The sequence below is a fragment of the Danio rerio genome, chromosome 7, assembly GCF_052040795.2.
Source record: "Danio rerio strain M-AB ecotype USA chromosome 7, GRCz13ab, whole genome shotgun sequence".
Taxonomy (NCBI): Eukaryota; Metazoa; Chordata; class Actinopteri; order Cypriniformes; family Danionidae; genus Danio; species Danio rerio.
In genome coordinates this window covers 74,736,530-74,757,333 of record NC_141027.1, presented here as the reverse complement: position 1 = coordinate 74,757,333, position 20,804 = coordinate 74,736,530, and the positions used below count along the sequence as shown (strand labels likewise).

Below are 20,804 nucleotides of genomic sequence, written 5' to 3'. Positions count from 1 at the left end.
ATGGAACCACGAGGCACCCAACAATACATCTCAATCAACCTTTTAGCTAAACTTTATTGTTTTAACTAATATTATAACCGTCTGTTGTTCAAGCTTTTAGTTTATTAGAGTTTTATAAAATATTAGGTTGAGAAACGTTTATAAAAGACTAGGGTCGGCTTGATTTGACGCATTATTTAAAGCACAGTATGTGGCTAAGAAATAAGTAATAATTAGAATTTGTTTCTTGATGAGGCATGTCTGCTGGGGCATTTAAAAAAGTGTGTTTAGCCCTATATAAATCTAAAAATTGAATTCTTGACGGTCTTTAAAAGGTCTTAAAATGTTTTAATTTGCAAAAACCCTGTATTAATGTGCAAGAAACCAAATGTTTTAAAAATGTATAATGTAAATCCTGCTTAACAAAGTCATCCAAGCTAATAAAACTCTAAAAATGACAAGAAAAAATAGCATTTTCAATTATATGTGACTAAGAACTAAGGCTTTTATCACGTTCCACTTTTATGCTTTAAAAATCTTTCCAAAATTGGCCTCATTTCCATTCAAAATGCCTCAATTTAACCTCTTTTACTACTTTTTTTTTTTTTTAAAGAAAAGGACAGGCTAGTCAAAATTACTTTTTGTGGTAATTAACAAAAACAGCAGTTTAAAATAATAAGCAAATGATAATAAAAACATCACTGTTAAAGTAATTAGCAACATCAAAATGGGTTCTTCTGGCAGGCTATGTCAAAGGTGTGGGTTACATCAGGTCAGACACACTCACAACGGGACTAATGTAAGTCATTGCAAGTAGAAATATGAAATCTCTGAAATTTTAAATACTTAGTAAGACTAACAATACATTCATATTATTTACATGGTGTCAGTGGGGTCTTAAAAATTCTTGAAATGTCTTCAAAATTTTAGGCCTTAAAACGTCTTGAATTCACTGAAATATTGACGTGTAGGTCTAAAATAATTTTAAACAGGTCTTAATTTCCCTTAGTTTACGTAAAGCTACTGAATCGATCCAACACACACCCAACAATATATCTCAATAAAACTTTTAGCTAAACTTTATTGTTATAAATAAAAATATAACAGTCTGTTGGTCATACCTTTAGTTTATTAGAGTTTTATAAAAGTTTATAAAAGACTAGGGTCGGCTTGATTTGACGCTTTAATTAAAATACAGTATGAGGCTGAGAAATAAGTAATAATTAGAATATGTTTCTTGATGAGGCATGTCTGCTGGGGCATTAAAAATGTGTGTGTGTATATATATATATATATATATATATATATATATATATATATATATATATATATATATATATATATATATATATATATATATATATATATATATATATATATACACACACATACATTTGAAGTCAGAATATTTAGCCCCCTGTCAATTTATTTCCCCAATTTCTGTTTAACAGAGAGAAGATTTTTTCAACACATTTCTAAGCATAATAGTTTTAATAACTCTAATAATTTAATAACTGATTTATTTTATCTTTTCCATGATGACAGTAAATAATTTTGGCTAGATATTTTTCAAGACATTTCTATACAGCTTAAGGTGACATTTAAAGGCTTAACTAGGTTAATTAGGGTAACTAAGACAGGGTAAAGGCGAGTTATTCTATAATGATGGTTTGTTCTGTAGACTATAACTTACGATAACGGTCAAAACTAGCACAGCCAAATTTATGTTATAGAAAAATATTAAATACAAATTTAAAAAAGAGAAAAAATCAAGAGAAGTAAAAAAATAATAATAAATTTTGTAGATTGTCATTTTTTGCAATATTTTGCTTGAATTTAATTGTATTTTCTTAAATTTTTATATATATATATATATATATATATATATATATATATATATATATATATATATATATATATATATATATATAATTTTTTAGAAAATACAATTAAATATATATATATATGACACTTTAAAGAGTTGAGAAAACAAAACTTTGACTCCAAAAAGGGGTAATTTTATATAATTTTGGATTTTCAAATGTAGTTTTCTTTTTTTGTGTGTGACATTTTAAATACCCAGTTGTTTTCCTGTGTTGGCCTGGGTTTCCTCCCACAATCCAAAAGACATGTCCTAGGTGAATTAAATAAACTGAATTGATCATAGTGTATGATTGTGTGTGAATCTGAGAGTGTATGGATGTTTCCCATTACTGGGTTGCAGTTGAAAGGGCATCCACTGCGTAAAATATGTGCTGGATAAGTTGGCGGTTCATTCGCTGTGGCGACCCCAGATTAATATAGGGACTAAGCTGAAAAGAAAATGAATGAATGAATAATAAAACACTTAAGCAAAAATAAAAAAGAAACTGGCTTTACTTCCATTCAAAATGCCTCAATTTTACTAATAAAAAAACAACAATTTACTTCTTATATTCATTGATATCTATTTTTGTTTGTTTATTTAATATATGACACTTTAAATAATTAAGCAAATAAAATCATCTAATTAGCAACTCCAAAAGCGACTTCTTCTGTGGCAAAGGTGGGGTCAGGCACGCTCACAACAAGACAACAGGACGACTGTAAGTCAGTAGAAGTCATAAGCGGTGAACGCCCCCGTCAGGAGAGCGAATTTCCTCCCTGCCTCACACAGTCGCTCCCCCCTTTTCCCCTCCATCCGAGAGCGCTAATGGAACAGTGCTCTTAGCCCAGGGCTCCAGCACCAGACCCCTCTCTCTCTCTCTCTCTGTGTCTCAACATGAGGGATGTACTGCACTGCGGCCGGGGTCGCTCCCTTTGTGTCGGCCCTCCTTGGCCTCGCGGTAAAAAGAGCCATGCATGATTTCATACATGAAAGATATATGTAATTGGACAGCAGCAGCAATGCCTATACGCCATATTTACAATTCTAAACAGAGGACGGGAGAAGCAATTCCCCTTTATCTCTCTCGGTCATAGTCTCTTTCTCTGCCAGGAACGAATTTCTGCATATCGCCGAGGCCCGTGATGTACCGAAATACATGAAATGCAGATTATCACACTTCTTATTTACTTTCATAATGGATGAGTTGCATGTGTCGTTTTTTGACACAGAGTCGGTGTCCTGTCTTGTGTCCTGTCTGCGGGACCAAAATAGAGGAATAATTCCCTCCGGCCGCTAATATTGTGGCGGTGATGCTGTCGTCCGGTTCCTTGAAAGGGACGTCCTGATGCTTTGTTTATCCGTAGAGAGATAGCGAATGCATGCGCTCGTGGCCTTCATAATGCATCTTTAATATAACGGCATGATGGAAATGTAGTTATGAATACGGATTTGGATGGGTTTAATGTTTCAGATGTGTGTGTGTGTTTGTTTGACTGGGGAACATGAAATATATATATATATATATATATATATATATATATATATATATATATATATATATATATATATATATATATATATATATATATATATATATATATATATATATATATATATATATATATATATATATATATATATATATATATATATATATATATATATATATTTTTTTTTTTTTTTTTTTTTTTAATTAAAACTGCTTTTATTCTAGCCAAAATAAAAAAACAAACTTTCTCCAGAAGAAAAAAAAAAATATTATCAGACATACTGTGAAAATTTCCTTGCTCTGTTAAACATCACTTGGGAAACATTTTTTTTTTTGCTATTTATTTATTATATTATATATATATTTATTATATTATTTATTTAGAGCTTTTCTTTATGATGTATAGATTCACGTTAGACTTAATTAGTAAATAATTAACAGATTATCATTAATATAATTGATGTTTTAGACTGCACACAATAACAGAACACTTGTAGCATAATGCTGATTAATGCACACCCATGAAAAAAAAAATGAATTAATTTCAATTCCTTTATTTCCTAACAAAGGAAATCCATGAAAAATAGATTAATTACTAAGTATGATATGTGTAAGAACATAATACAAATGTAATTAAATAACAAAAGTGACTAATAATTGCCTAAAATAAATGTATTTGACTTAAATAAGGGTTTCACACGGCTTTTTGATTGACTGGTGAACATACAGTTGAAGTCAGAATTATTAGCCCTCCTTTATTTATTTATTTATTTATTTATTTATTTATTTATTTATTTATTTATTTATTTATTTATTTATTTATTTATTTATTTATTTATTTATTTATTTATTTATTTTTATATGTTTCCCAAGTGATGTTTAACAGAGCAAGGAAATTTAATTTTCACAGTATGTCTGATAATATATATTTTTTTCTTCTGGAGAAAGTTTGTTTTTTTATTTTGGCTAGAATAAAAGCAGTTTTAATAAAAAAAAAATTTAAAAAATATATAAATATATATATATATATATATATATATATATATATATATATATATATATATATATATATATATATATATATATATATTTTTTTTTTTTTTTTTTTTTTTTTTTTTTTTAAGGTCAAAATTATTAGCCCCTTTAAGCAGTTTTTTTTTCCGACTGTCTACAGTCCAAACCATTGTTATATGATAATTTGCCTATATACCCTAACCTTAACTTAATTAACCTAGTTAAGCCTTTAAATGTCACTTTAAGGTGTATAGAAGTGTCTTAAAAAATATCTATAGTCAAATACTATTTACTGTCATGATGGCAATGAGTTATTAAAACTATTATGTTTAGAAATGTGTTGAAAAAAATCTTCTCCCCGTTAAACAGAAATTGGGGTAAAGAATAAATAAACAGGGGGCTAATAATTCAGGGTGGCTAATAATTCTGACTTCAACTAATGCAAGTTACAGGATATTCCAGATTTTTTAAAAGTAAAGCTCAGGGCAACAAAATGTACAAATAAAGGAAGTATGTGATTTATGAATAGGAATTTACTTTATTAAAGGCTAAATATTTAATCATTTGCATTTGACTGAGTGCATTTAAAGGTTTGTAGCTGGAGTTTGTACCAACATCGAAGTGTGCACATGTACAAATATATGTTAATTTGATTAGCGCTCGCATTTGACTTGACCTTCCTTTTATTTAAATAAATAATAAAAATAAATCAAGCAATACACTTCGCAGTGTACATGAATAGGACCAATTCATGAACATGTAAAATACTCACAGAGGGCAATTTACATGTTAACATGATAGAAATATTTGAGTTATGAATAGGAATTTAGATTTTCCAAGGCTAAATGCTTCAAGTACATTTCTGCTTTAGATTGACTTATACGATTGGAGTCAGAATTATTAACCATCCTGAATTATTACCCCCCCCCCCCCACCCTGTATTAATTTATCCCCCGATTTCTGTTTGATGGAAATCAACACATTTTAAACATAATAATAACTGATTTATTTTGTCTTTGCCATGATGACAACACATATTATTTGACTAGATATGTTTCAAGATGCTAGTATTCAGCTTAAAGAGACATTTAAAGGCTTAACTAGGTTAATTAGGCAAATCATTGTATAAGGATGGATTGTTCTGTTGAAAATCGAAAGAAATATTGCTTAAGGAGGCTAATAATATTGACCTTAAAATGAGTTTTAAAAAAATAAAAACTCCTTTAATTTTAGCCAAAATAAAACAAATTAGACTTTCTCCAGAATAAAAAAAAAATATCAGAAATACTGTGAAAAGTTTCTTGCTGTGTTAAACATCATTTGGGAAATATTTGAAAAAAATTCACTGGAAGGCAAATCATTTCGACTTCAACTGCACTGTAAAACGTTGACCTTCGATTTACAGTAAATTACTGGCTAATAGTTGCATTACTTTCACAGTGATGTACTGTATGTAAATTCACAGTAAATTACTGTGAGGTACTTCATAATAACTGTAAGTATTTCCAAATATTAAAAAAGTGCCTGTACTAGCATAAAATGTGTATTAATATTTATGTTGAATAAAATAGTAATATCATTTGAATTCCTATAACTAACGTGCAAAAGATATAGCCTATTCTACAGTAATTTGCTGTAATCTTGATGCCTGCCTTAATTTTACAATACAATTCTGAATACGTAAAGAGTAAAACTACAGAATTGCCACTAATGTAGTTTACTGGGAAAAATTACAGTAACATGTTGTGAAATTTTGGGAATTTATTACAGTGTGTATGTGTACTCTGAACATTTGGACTTAATAATGTGGAACTATCATGATGTTGTGTGTTTTGTGGACACGCAGTCTTGTTTTTTTTTTTTTTTTTTTTGGTGGGATCCCTCCTGGAGTGTTAATGTAGTGCCAAGTTAAACACCTCTCTTGTTAATTGTCCTAACGAGTCCATGCTTTGCCCGTGAACAGCTTTTTTAATGGCTTGTTTTATGGGCATGTGGAGCTCCAAGGCCAGACGGGGCTCTCCGTCGACCCTTACGAGGGCAACATTCATGTGGTACTGGCCGTGATGCACAGCTTTTCCCCTTTTTTTGACGTCAGCTCTATTCCCCCACCCTTGGATTTTGCTGAAGCCCACCTGCCTCTGAGTCCTGGAGGTCACGGGGCGGGGGAAATGGCAGGGTTAAGCACCGTGCAACTGTGTTTCAGCCGCTGTGGTCACTTGCAATTATACCCCAGCTACATCACCCACGAGACTAGTTGCGGGTTTTAGGATGCATGTTTTGCTTCATGTTGTTTTTCGTGGTGACAATTTACAATTAGTTAATGCATTTACTAACATGAACATTACAGTATTTTTAGATGGTAATGTAAATGCAGTTGTTCATTGTCACAGCGCGTTAACTAACAAGCATTAATTTGGATGTTAATAATGCATTAGTAAATGTTGAATGATGATTAATAAATGCACTATGAGTATGGTTCATAATTAGTTCATGTTATTAAATACATTAATGAAACCTCATTGTTTGTGTGACCCTTTGCATGTTTCTTGTAATAACTCATGGATTACAGCTGTGAATTTGCAGGTCACAATACTTGTACATCATTTATTAATCATAGTTCACCATTAATCAGTGCATTATTAACATCCAAATTCTATGAACTAACTATGAACTAATATTGAACAACTGTACAAATACTGTAAATAAATGTATTATTTATTGTTTGTCCTTGTTAATAAATGCATTAATTAATATTAACTAATGCAACCTTATTGTAAAGGGTTGCAATTACCATAGTTTATCTTTATAATTACTATTATTATTATTCATTATGATCAGCGTAATTAATAACAAATTACAATAACCATGTTAAATACAGTTACATCAATTACATTAGAGTTAATCTGCATTTAGACCATTTAGGATTGGATTGTATTTATATAATATTTAATTGTATTTATAAATGCATTAAAATTTTGTTTATTATTATTTACTTAATTTATTTCATGTTTTAAAGTCACATTAATTTGATTTACACAACACACACACACACACATACACACACACACACACACGTACATTGCTTTTCATATTTGTACCACTTTCTATTTGTATATGCTATAATATTTTACACAACTTACACATTTATATATTTTAAACATATATGTTTTTGTGTGTTTTACTACTATAATTATACTTACAACTTAATTAATGTTTGGCTTAGTGTAGAAACGATTGTGAGACACACACAGACAACAACAACAAAGGCTGCATGGAAGAATTTGTTTGTTTGTTCTTTCATTCGTCTTTAAAAAAACAATATTGTCAACAAAATGTCGCCTATCTAACTTTAAGCTAATATTTAGGTCATAAAATCACCACAAATTTTAGGGGGATTGTAAACTCGGGGTCAACACTTTGAGATGAAATGATTTCCTGAGCTTTGCACATAATCCCGCCATATATGTCTGATGATAGAAGTGGGGAAGGATTTGCACGGTGACCCTTGGCGGGATCCCTACGTCTCTGTTTGCCCTTCTATGGCAGCTTCCACCTGCTGTGTGTGTGTGTGTGTGTGTGTGTGTATGAAACTCATGTGGCAACTCTGAAAAATACAGGCCAATTCAATGTGCGTTATTCCATATCTTTATATATAGTCTGGACTGTCAGCTGACCCTTTTTTTCGTCTTAGATATGATCATGTTATTTGACGTCGCGTAGGAATTGGAATTCCTACATTAAACATGGTAAAAACACATCTTTTGACAGAATTATTCAGTTTGAATTGATGTTCAGGCCTGAAATCCGCACACTGTATGTTTCACTCAATCTATATTTATATATAGTGCTGCTGATATCGATATACGGGAAAATAGTCTGCGTTTTACGTGATTCTTGGTCTGGTTTGCAGCGTGGTTCAACCTGGAATGTCGATTTATTCTCTTACCTGCACACAGATAAAATGGAGGTTGCAGAGAATCGGCGGTATACGTGGATGATGCTGGTTTGCAGTTGTTGTAGCTCCTCTTGGACGCAGACTTTGCTCCAGGCTGCTTTTCTTTCTGATTGTTGCACGACCGTGAACAGATACATTTGTACTGCTTAACCGCACACACACTGAATGTGATCCTGGATTTTTTTTAAGTGTGTGTTTAAATGATGTGCTTTTGCTGTTTTCTAAGGCTTATGCTCTTTTTGAGCATCATCAGTGTCTGTGTATGCGTGAATTGCGTTAAGAGCTGATTTTGTCGTTCTCTTATCGATAAAAATAATGATATAATTTTACAAACAAATCGCTTGAGGTGGATTTTGAGCAATATTTGATCAAATTGTCGGTGATGCACTCATGCACACACACAGGGATAGAGAGAGACACACACATGACACACACACACACGGGCGCACGCAGGTGTTTTATGATACACTGATATTATTCGATTGACTCACTGACATGCTCGGATTTTTTATCAGTTTTTCTTTTTTTTATTAGATTTTAAAATTGTATTATATTATTACGCCAATTATATGATCTACACAGATTTACACATCTGGACCCTTTTAGGTTGCAAAAGAGGTCTCGAATGAAACCGAGCCCAATAACACCATACTCATAATTTTGTATGTCTGTATACAAATAAAATGCGCATATTTTTAAACCAGGTTTTATTCTTTATTTGTTGTTTTATTTAATAATTTATTCGGCTAGAATTCAATTCAATATGCTAATTATGTAGTTCTTATTACGTTTGTTTAGGAGGTGTTAGGTAACTTTACCCGTTCAAATGTTGCTGTTTAAAATGGATGCTATTTCATTAAATTATAATTGCTAATTAATTCATTTTTGCATAATTAATTAATCTAAAAGTTGAATGCGTAATTGTTTTGGAAAGGCACGGGATTTGATGTCTTTAAAAAAATCTACTAACTGATTAATTAGTGTTTAATGCTAAATTACGAGTTTTGATAATTAGTATGATGTATTTAGCTTTATTTGCGTTATTTGAAGCATTCGTTGTACAGTGTGCACAAAATGAAAAAAAAACTAAATTCTTAACAGAAACGCTCTAATTAATTAACTAATTATTTATTTAATTATTTTGTAATTAATTTATTTTTTACACATGTATAAAAAGCATTTTAAATTTTAAAAAGCAAAGACATTTGCGTAAGACAAACACTTTGTAACATCACATAAAAAAACACGAATGCAGGACATGAGCATATTTAGATATTAACAATATTTTATTGTTTTCATCGGCGCATTTATTTATCCATCTAAGTATTAGTGAATTTAAAATTCGTTTTGACACAGTCAAAACAACAAACGTTATAATTTACCCAGCATATCCGACATTTTGCGCCAGTATAGGAGCGTCCAGCTCCTCTCAGCCTCATGCTGGACATATTTGTTCCACATTTTCTATAGGTACCTTGGTAGTATCAGGTTATAGTCTAGCTGTAAAACGCCCTTCTCCTTATGTTTTTATTGACTTTCATTGCTACTTTGGAAATAAATAGCTAACTTTAACGGTTATCTCAGAAACGACAGCATTTAGAAAGGAGTTTGATCTGATTCTACGATTAGACATTCTGCATCCCTGCAATAATAAAATAATGCAAACAAAACTGCGCATTGTTGAAACATTACACACTGTCATCTGCTATAAGAGATGGCATATTTTCATCTGCATTTTAAAAAGAATGACACCTTTTCCTCTTTCTGTTTGTCTGTGCGTGATAATTAAGACACGACTTTGACACGCATCATATTTGATTCACTTATCATATATCTGCGAGCTGATTTATATCATAATAAGACCGATGTCGTTTTATCTATGTGAGGCGTGATGTTACACTGTCATCAAATAATTTTGCAGTTAGTGCAATATTACTTATTCTGTCTTACAGCGTTTATTTATTCATACGGTGTCGTTATTTTCTGTATTATTATTTATGATTTCCATCATATCTTATTTTATTCCTAGGTCATGATATTTTGTTTATGCTTCACAATTTCAAAACAACAACAAAAAAAAGGGTCTCCAGTCGTGCGCGCTCCACTCGATTCAAGTGTGGCTCTGCGCGTAAAAGTTAAGATATACCTTGAAGATAGACACAATTTTAAGTCGTTTACATCAGACATTTACCTGTATGCGTATTTGTGTGTTAGATTTGATCCGGTCCGGTGACATAAAGCAGGTAAACATCTGCTGGAGATGCCTGATAGGGAGCATAGATTCATGACAAGGCAGGTTCATGTGATGTTTGAGCCCCTTGGCCAGAGTGAACATAAGAGGGCGCTGCCATTGCACCTGGTAACACGTCCTGCCCCACACAGCCACTCGCGGCTTCTGACCGGACAATACTCCAGTCCTTGTGCTGTCAATGCCATTGAGTCCCAGTGTGATTCAAAGCGGCCATGCGCCACAACGCTCGCCTCCTCTGCTGCTGCAGTGCACGCGTCCGGTGGAGGGCCCGTTCTCCAAAATCTGTAGCTATTGAGTAGTGACCAGGTTAAAGTTGGTTATTGTTTAACCATGCAGAAAGAAATGTTAATAACGCGCGAGATTCTTTCATTAGGGATGCGTGAGAATTTGCTTTGATAGCTCTATCTGAATGCAACTTGAACTTGCGTGCAGAATCCCTGATATTTCATGCACTTTAATAAAAAATAAATAAATAAATATAAACAAGAATTTTATTCAGCTTTTAATGCAGACAGCTGTCAATATATATGAATGTTCTTTCCTTTTTCAGTTCCTCGCGGCTTATTTTTGGCCTTTATTATTCAGTTTTGGCACGCGTCTTGAATCAGGATGAAAAGCGCCTTTAAAAACATAGAAAACGCGCACGCACGTTGATTTAAATGTCTTTTTTATATAGTGGTGATCATTTTTGTCCACTCTAAAATTGCCAAACAATGCCAGCATTTTGTTTTTGTCATACATAAAACACTGCACTTTATATGGGTTATGCGGATTTCATTGTTTGCACGGCGATGGAGCGAGGTTTACGCACACATCTCTAGTCAGATCAATCAGCATGTTCACCAGAGGGGTTGGTCATGCATATCGGGATGTCTGTTCAGTCATTCCCAGTCATATTCAGGACACAGCATTCGCACTTGATTGGAGCCAACAGATAAGAAACACATTTGGGCTATATTAAAAGAGCGTGCAGTGACGATTATGAGTGTATCTGTTGAAGAAAATGAAGCTCAGGTGATATTTGCGTCCGTAAATACGGCTATCAAGCGCCAGACAGGACCACACTGCATATTCAAATGTGCTTAGATTGGCCATGGCAGGTTACAAAGCGACAGACAAGCTCTGATTCTGTCCCTTTTTCACGCACCGGCCTCTTATTATCTCACTGCCCCTCTAACTCTTCACGCACTCTGTTTTCAATCCATTCATTTTTTTTTTTTTTTTTTTTTTGCAATGCCTCTTTCCCAAGAGAGCAGGCACATCACCAATCCTGAGGATTCTCTCAAGGCGAAATCTGTATGCATATCAAAGATATCGACGTTTTATTTTGTAACTTTTCATTTGTCACTTCTGTTTTTTTTTTGTTCACCCCCTCGCACGTGACGGAAGTGAATGTGTAGTCCTGCTTGCTGTTTCACATTTCTGTGCGCCACACGCGTCAGCAATAATAAAATATATGCTTTTAAAACTACAACTTATATTTGCGCGAGCGCACACACGGACACCCACGCGCTATCCAAGCACACACAACAGCAAGTGCCACGTCTAGCCTATATTATTCCTGAAGGCCAAAGTGTTTAATATTGCTATTGTTAATGTAATGCATTGATAGCCGTCTGTGACAATACTTCAGAACGTGCAATGGGGCTATATGTGTTTCCTTGAAACTCCCAAAGCGATGAGTTCTGCATGCACATATTCTGTATGATATGACTTTGAATGAGAATAAAATAAAATACAATACATATTATATTTTAGATATTTATTAAAGCATAAAATACTTGTCATTACATAAAATAACAGCAGATTTCATGTGATGATAATTATTAGAATTATTATTCTATACCATTTTAAATGATTCCTTAAGTAATGCACACATCAATCAGTCATAATTTGACAGCACACAATACACATAAGTCTTATTAAAAATAATAATAAAACAATAAATAAACAATACGATTCACAATGCAGCAAATAAGACAGCACGGAATTCCTCGCCGATACCTAAAACACATGATGTGTGGATTTCGTTGTATAACCAAAAGAAGAGGAAAAACATCGGAGAGAAAAATAAACACAACACAACATATGATCATTTTCCAATAGTCATTATGCAATCGATAAAAACAGGTTAGCTGTATTTGGCAAGATTAGAGCCCCTTATAGTTGTCAATAGTCAAAGTAGTCATTGAGAGAAAGAGGAATTGTCATTTCTTTAGTGAGAATCAACAATGGAATTATCATGAGAAAAGACACTGGCCTGGGCTCAAAGGTCGGAACTGGGATACACGCTTTTGATTCGGGAAGAAGGCGTTTTAAGTGACCACCAAGAGAAGGAGAATTGTTTTGGGGCAAAGTGAAAAAAGCAAACCTGTGGAGAAACCCACCGATCTATACTACAGTTGTTACTATTGATCAAATGTCACCTCTTTGAACGCACGCGCTTGAAAGTTACACTACTTATCGAGAATTATTTTTTTGTTCAAATAAACATAACATGTAGCTAATTTTATTGTCGCTTATTTTATCGTGTATCTAAAGAGTGATTTATATGCTATTTTAATTTCCAACTGAATAAGCATTACATCTGTTCAAATGCTCTGTTAAATATATTATGATATCATTAAAAACGATGGATTTGTGTGTTTAAAGTCATGCTATAACATGCATAAACTACCAAACATCAAAACTAAAACCGAGGAATAGATTGTTGATTAAGGAACTTCAGATTTTTGCATTGCACTCTCTCCCTATCTTCACCTCCTCTGTGTGAGAGTGTGTGTTTGTGTGTATGTGAGTGTGTGTGCGAGAGAGAGAGGAACAGAAACAGAATTTCTTATGGTCAAATAATATATTTTTTAAAGGCGTCAAATCTACACATTGCTTTTTGCTTCAACTTTTGTATCGAGTCTCAAATCTAATATCAGAAGAAGCATCTCTTATCGTTTAATGTTCACCACCGTCTGCATTTGAATAAAGCATATACTGTATATAACTTAGGATACATTGTGTTTTACTCTGACAGGAATTGTATCAGGCTGTGCAGAAAAGCTAAAAAGAGGAAAGTGGAGGTTTTTGCGCTGTCTAGTTTTTGCACTGTTTTTTCCCTCGCATTCGGTGGCAGTGTCTTGATTTCTCCTCATGCACTCATATTAACATAAAGCACGATGGGACAGACCGGGAGCGTAAATACAGGCTGTAAATACTGAGATGATATTGCGATAGATAAAATACATATTTCATTTATTACGCTTAAACATGATTATACTTTATAACGATTTAACTAATGTGGTGTTACATGAATAGTACGTGCCATTTTAAGCAACATTTGATGACTTCAAAAAATAACAAGTGTAAAAAATACAGACATAATGCTTTAAATCTTAAGACTGCACAGTGTTTTGGTAGTTTAGGTCATCAGTGAGATTAAAAAAAAATAATAAAATAAAGTATTTTTAAATATATATATATATACCAGCTGTTACTAGTCTACTTTTTACAGAGCACTATTTTAAGCATATTTATAAGTTTGTTTCTCACAATGAAACAGATTTGTGCATGCACACTAAAATATATATTTGTACTCAGACATTGCTTATTTAAGAATTACAATAATAAAGCTTTACATGCAGGGCTAATGTCCACAAGAAGTGAATTTTCCTTCAGTGTAGCATATAAACTAAAAGAAAAAGAAATGTAAACAGTGTTAATCCTGTTATTTTTATTAAATAAGACGCGCACGGACAGTGCGTCGAGCTTATCGGGGTTTGTAAGCGCTCTAAAGCTAATGCTTGGGAGATATAAAGTGCGCTATCGCATTTCACAAACATCCACGTTTTGATTTGTAAATCTAAAAGTATAGCGTCTCGCGAGCGTAAAAGACGAGCGCGAAAACACACTGCGCGGCGGGGTCTGCGCGCGCGCCTCTCCGCTATTAACTTTCAGTTTCTTCCTTCTCATCCAACTCTTACTTTGTGCTGTACTTAATTCCATATTTTCAATTCCCGATCACTACTTTCCTCTTTCTCGTTCTCCATCTATCCATCCATCCCTCCCTCCCTCCTCTATCTCCCTCCTCCCTCTCTCTCTCCTCGGCTCTCTGCTGAATCTTATTGATCCAGAAGGTGGCTAATTAGCCCTTCCCGTCGTGCCTGTGTAATGAAGCACATGCGCACTGAATTAATCACAGCCATTTTTTGCAGGAAACTAATTAGCAGGAATAAAGATCCAAAGAGTTTTTTTCTTTTCAATCATCAGATCTCACTTTCACCTCTTCCTCTCTCCCTCTAACACAAGACTCATCGCCTGCTTTGCATCCAAATTATTTTTATATTGCCTTTACAACTAATAGTCCGTTTTTTACTCTCCGCAACAACAATGATCTTTCTTTTACCATCATCCTAAACGCAAACTGACCAAAAGGGACTGCCTTGATGGGATCTTTAGCCAAAGCGTCTCAATACTGGATTAAAAAGCAAGGATCTCAAAGCGGCAGCCAAACATTGTAAGTTGTAACTTTGCTTTCTCTTTCTTTCTGTCTCTCTCTTAGCGTTACGATTCTCTTTAGTTTCAATAACAGACTAAAGCGATGGCTTTCGGGATTTCGCCGTAGCAGCCCCGGCTTTGCTTATTCTCCTAGCAGGGTAAAGAACAGGCGATCGCAAGTTATTTTCATGCAAGTTGCTTTATTTACTGTCGTTTTATTAGTATCGTTACCTGTGTTTACATCTGGCTTCGTCCTCGCTCTTCTCATGACTGGAAGAAAAGAAAAGGGCAAGACAGCGATTCCTTTTTCCAAACAGTTGGATTTAAAACACACTTCTGCACGTTCGCGTGTTCACACGGGTCACAATGGGACCGAGCAGTGTCAAGAAAGGGTTTTTTGAGAGGGTGTCGATGCGCGAGGGTCTGTGGGAGAGCAGCGGGAGCGCTGCGCGATCGTAGCCGGGAGAGGAGCGTCTTAGTCCAGCCTGCGAGTCCGTCTGCGTCCGCTGAGCGGGAAGCGTCGCCCCGCTTTTCCATTTTTACACCGATATGCTCGTTCGTCTTCTACTTTCATTTCCTCGCTCATTTAGCGAGCAGAAATCCTCAACAATGCGCCCATCGTTACTTTTCGAGTCCTTTCTAGTGTGGATTTCTCCGCCCTTTGCTGTGCATTTCAGTTCCTCTACTTTTTCCTCGCTCCTGTCACTTTCTCGGTTTATTTTTCGTTCCATGCGACGTTAAAGTTGTTCTTTGCCGCTTCCCAGCCGGAGTCACATGCAAGTCGATTGGCATGTGTGTTTGTGTGAAGTGTGTGTGAGTGTTTAGGGGAGTGTGTTTGGTATAGAGACGGAGCCCCGGGTCTCAGGAGCGGATCAGCCGGAGCTCACAGAGCCCGCAGAGCCGCGCGACACACACAGCGATTATACGGCGAATGCCTTAAAACAAGAAACCCACGCATACGGCGCGAGTTTCTGAATATAAAAATCAAAACCATGCAGTGAAATGCTATTTCGACAACAAAGACTTTGATAGCGAAATCGGCGTTGTATTTTACAACTTGCGTATGCTTTCTCCTGAGGGAGAAAAGCATATGACGAAAAATAGTTTTCAAATTATAAACAAAGCTAACAACTTAGCTAGAACTAGCTTGTAAGCTACTTGAGGGGAATTTGCCCCACAAACAGCTCACATTTTAATTAAGCTAGAACTTAATGAAGACCACAGGTGTAGGATGAATTTAAAAAAAAGGAGAGTGAGAGATGGGGACCTAAAAGCTGACATCAACGAAAAGCTATAGAGATAGTCCTTCCACGGTATACGCATGAGAACAGGCGGAAATGTGGATCCATAACAATGACACAATGTAGCCCACAGTCAGATAGAAAACGAGAAAACAGAAGAGATGCAATGGAAGGACAGACAGACCCAGAGCTGACTGACTGTTTGCGAGCTCCTCATGGATGTGCAGGGTTGGGGAAGAAAGAGAGGGGGAGGTTGAGAGACTTGGGGTCAGACGGCAAGAAACAAGGGAGCAGGGGTCACCGAGTGAGTGGAAGAAAGATAAAAAAGAAAGAGAAGGGAAAAACCCAACATTACCAAGCCAGCAAAGAGTGGGAAAAGAGTGGGGTTGGGTTATGTTGTGGGGTCACGCAAACAATACAACCAGATTGAGGGGGTTAGCAGGACTATAAAAATGTACCTCAAGTTTGATCAACAAAGGAGCGGCCGGAATGAAAGCGTGTTTGATTTTACACCCGATTAGTCTTTAGTTTATGTATTTTTATTTTTCATTGGAGAACGAGAGAGGGAGAATACTCATGAAGGAAGGCATGCATGCAAAGAGAGTTGAGAGGATAGACGGGGTCAAATAGCCACGGGCCATATCGAAGAAATCAGGGAAGAGGTCAGAAAAACACGAATCCCAAGACCTTTTTATCCTTTCCGACGTGTCGTAACAAGAGGAACCAGAAGCTAACGTATAAGGATGACACACACTTGTTTAGGTTAAGATCTGTAGTATCAGCATAGGCTTTGTTTTTAGGCAAGAATTATTACAACAGAATTGGGAAAACAACCGTGTGTGAGGGGGAATTTTCAGCCCAGTTGTGCGCTTTTGTTTTTGTATTTCGATATTTTTTAGCTATTTAAAAGCGGGCAAAGTGGGCAAGCAAGCTTCTCTGTTTTTAGGAAAGAGAATGAGGGAGGGAGGGAGGAAAAGGACAGATAAGTCAGGGGTTTAATGTCTCTCGGCTCCCTGGTAGAGGGGTGGCAATAATTACAAGCGTCACGCAAAAAGGATATATAGTATAATTCAGATGCTGTGCATGGACTCTCTCTCACTCCAGCTCACCCTTATCCTTTCCCTCTCTCTCTTTCTCCCTCTCTCGGTGCTCTGGCTTTCACCATCACAAAACAAAGACAGCAGGCAAGGTCTTTGCCATCTCACTCACTCTTCAAAAACTCATGGATAGGCTATTCAGGGCTAATCCTTTTGCGGACAATGATTTTGATGGCAGTTGAATCATTCCTAGGAAGTCATATTGTTGCAATATTTGTTGTCTGTCTTGCCTTTTGTGTTTCACCCGGTCATGAAACACTTAAACATGTAGCACTCGCGTCCACATGCAAGGAGTGTATAAACCGTGTGGCGTTGCATGTGCTCGAGTCGTTCCTATTATAGACTCTGAACAGATTTGTGTGCTCGATGGGCTGTTGTAACTGTACGGATATTCGCAGGGTTACACAGAAAATGTCTGACAGAGTTGTGCATATGTTTGCGTTGTGGTTTGGCAGGACGTTAGCATTGTCTTGACATTCTTTCTGGCTTTTCTCAAAACTACCGAAAGATATAGACAGGCGCTTGCTTGTCCGTGATTTCAAATAGACAATTTGAGAGGGGGTTTGAAATAATAAACTTCTTACCGTCTACCGTTTTTGACATGTGTAAGAACACAGAACCCAGAGTGTTATGTTTGATTTTTAAACATGTCAGATTATCGTACGTTTAATTTAGCTACATTTTTAACATGACGTTGGGTTATATAAGCATTTTAAATTGTTCAGAGAGTAAAGTGATAGTCTTCATGTTGCTTCTAATTACAGTATGTTATTAATTGTATTATATATTAAATAAATAAATAAATAAATATATATATATATATATATATATATATATATATATATATATGAATGTGTAATTGTTACGATTAATTTATGAGCATTTATAACATTATTATTATTATTACTATTTTCTTATGCTTTATTTTTTCGTGATGTTGTTTGACTGCAATTTTCAAGATGTCCATGCTGTTCATATGATACTGTTGTTTGGTAAAATTGCTGCTTCAGCACTAGATTAGCTGTTTTTCTCTCTTTTTTGTCTCCTGTGGCTTGATTTCTCTTTTCTTTCTCTCATGAAAGTGATTGTATATATTGCCAAGTGTACTTGTCCTGGTAATGTATGGCATATGAATAAGGATGCTGCTATGACGAGACGGCTTGCCGAGTGGTGTGTGTGTGTGTGAGTGTGTATGGATATCGTTGTGGAGATATAGGGCAGGGGGAGACTGTGCTTTCCTCTTTACCCCTCCCTATTCTCTCTCTCTCTTTCTCTCTCTCTCTTGCTGACACCCTTAGGGAAAGCCTCAGTGATGTCCTCAGTGGTAGAGGGCCCTCTTTGGGTCAACACCAATGACAGGCCGCCTATGACTATGCTGAATATTAATAAAAAAATAAAAATAATAATAATAAAAAAAATAATGTTATAAGCATTCATTTTAATCATTATCATAATATTAAAATACATTATTCATTAAATGTAATATTTATGTTATAGTGCTTGATTTAAAATGTCAATAAAATATTACAATACAATAATATTTAAATATTAATAAACTAGTTTTATCAGATTGAATTCTTTAACTTGATATATATATATATATATATATATATATATATATATATATATATATATATATATATATATATATATATTTAAAAAGTTTGTATATGTTTTGTCCTCATTGGTGTATATAAACGTTGAAAACACAATGTGAAGGTGAATGCGGCGTGTGCAAATGTGTGTGTGTGTGTGTGGAGAGGAGCCGATCTCTGTCACGAGTTTTCCATTAATCCAGTTGTGCCGAGGAGGCGCGCAGAGAAAGCCCAGCCACCTCCATTTGCTGTAGGGCTTGGATTGTGTGTGTGTGTGTGTGTGTGTAAATTAGGTTAGCAGGAGCACTGGGTCTGATTACACATGATGGTTTTGAATATGCAAGCCTGTGCAGTCAGGACCAGTTCTTCCAGTCGTCCCATAATGAGGGGGAGGACAATGGCGTACGTGTCAGTGTTATCATTAAACCACGCACTGGGGGCAGAATGAGTGTGGGAGGGGAGGATGGTCTGTGTGTATATGTGTGTGTGTGGGGTTCAGGGATAGTTAGGTACGCTGTTTACCTGTGTAAACTTAGCTTTTACCACAAGCTCAGCTCAAGCCAAGGTTTCACCTTTCAGACGGTTGCATTGACTGCTCCTCGCTGCTTCCTCTTTTTCCCCCTCCTCTCTCTTTTTCTGCTGTTTTCTTTTATTTGTTCACAGCGAAGTTGGCAGAACTGTCTGTGGCTTGCTGTTTCGCAATATGTTATCATGTTAACTGTCTCCAAATCATTTTGGTGGAGATTTATGGTGTAGAGAGAGAGTGTGTGTGTGTGAGGTTGCCTGTAATGAATATTCTAACTGCATGCAGATTTAAAAAAATTATAAGAGATACACTCAGAAATAAGGATATGCGATCTGTCACTAGGGTGGTACCTTTTCAAAAAGTACAAATTTGCACCTAAAAGGTCCATATTAATACCTCAAGGGTACATATTAGTACCTGAAAAGTACAAAGATGTACAATTTTTAGGTACTAATATGTACCCTTGAGGTATTAACATTGACCTTTTAGGTACAAATTTGTACTTTTCGAAAAGTACTTATTTCTGATGATATGTGTATGATATGAAGTACTTATAAAAACAGAAATATATATTTTTAAATAGCTTTCCTTACACACTTTATTTCTGCAGTTGTCAAGATCATTTCTGTTGTGCACACACACACTGATGCACATTATCCAGACTGCTAAATAAAGTAGTTTTCCATCCAAAGGAAAAAAAGGAACGACTGAAAACAGAGAAAGAAGCAGAAGTCTTCACGTGATTTAGAGCTGTTTATAGACTGGGGGGCAGCCCTGAAAATGACAAAGAGTGTATATGTGTGTGTGTGTGTATGTTTGTATATATACTGGAAATAAGGAATGTTTATAATTATTTGCAAAAGTAATCTGGAACAAGGAGTTACGCGTGAAAAAACACAAGAAATGCAGCAGTTATACAACAAATGTACATATATATATATATATATATATATATATATATATATATATATATATATATATATATATATATATATATATATATATATATATAAATATATATATATATATAAATATGTATATATATATGTATGTGTGTGTGTGTGTGTGTGTGTGTGTGTGTGTGTGTATATATATATATATATATATATATATATATATATATATATATATATATATATATATATACAGTGCTTAGCATATATGAGTAAACCACATTTTAAAAATGAATATTATTATCCATTTCTTAGTGAATATAGGCAATGTATTTTGGTGTGTTTAAACAAAATAGAGTTATTAAACAGATATATTTATTAAAATAATATTTTAGTCACCGAGTGTCTTTAA

General features: G+C 34.7%; 1 protein-coding gene across 1 annotated transcript in view; it reads left to right on the top strand.

Annotated features, from left to right (window-relative positions):
- Window positions 1–14,645: 14,645 nt before the first annotated feature.
- Window positions 14,646–20,804, top strand: part of zfhx3b (zinc finger homeobox 3b) — a 248,199-nt gene continuing 242,040 nt past the window's right edge. The window contains exon 1 of the mRNA NM_001365188.1: window positions 14,646–15,059. The gene's annotated coding sequence lies outside the window, so the exon portion shown is untranslated. The remainder of the gene's footprint in view (window positions 15,060–20,804) is intronic.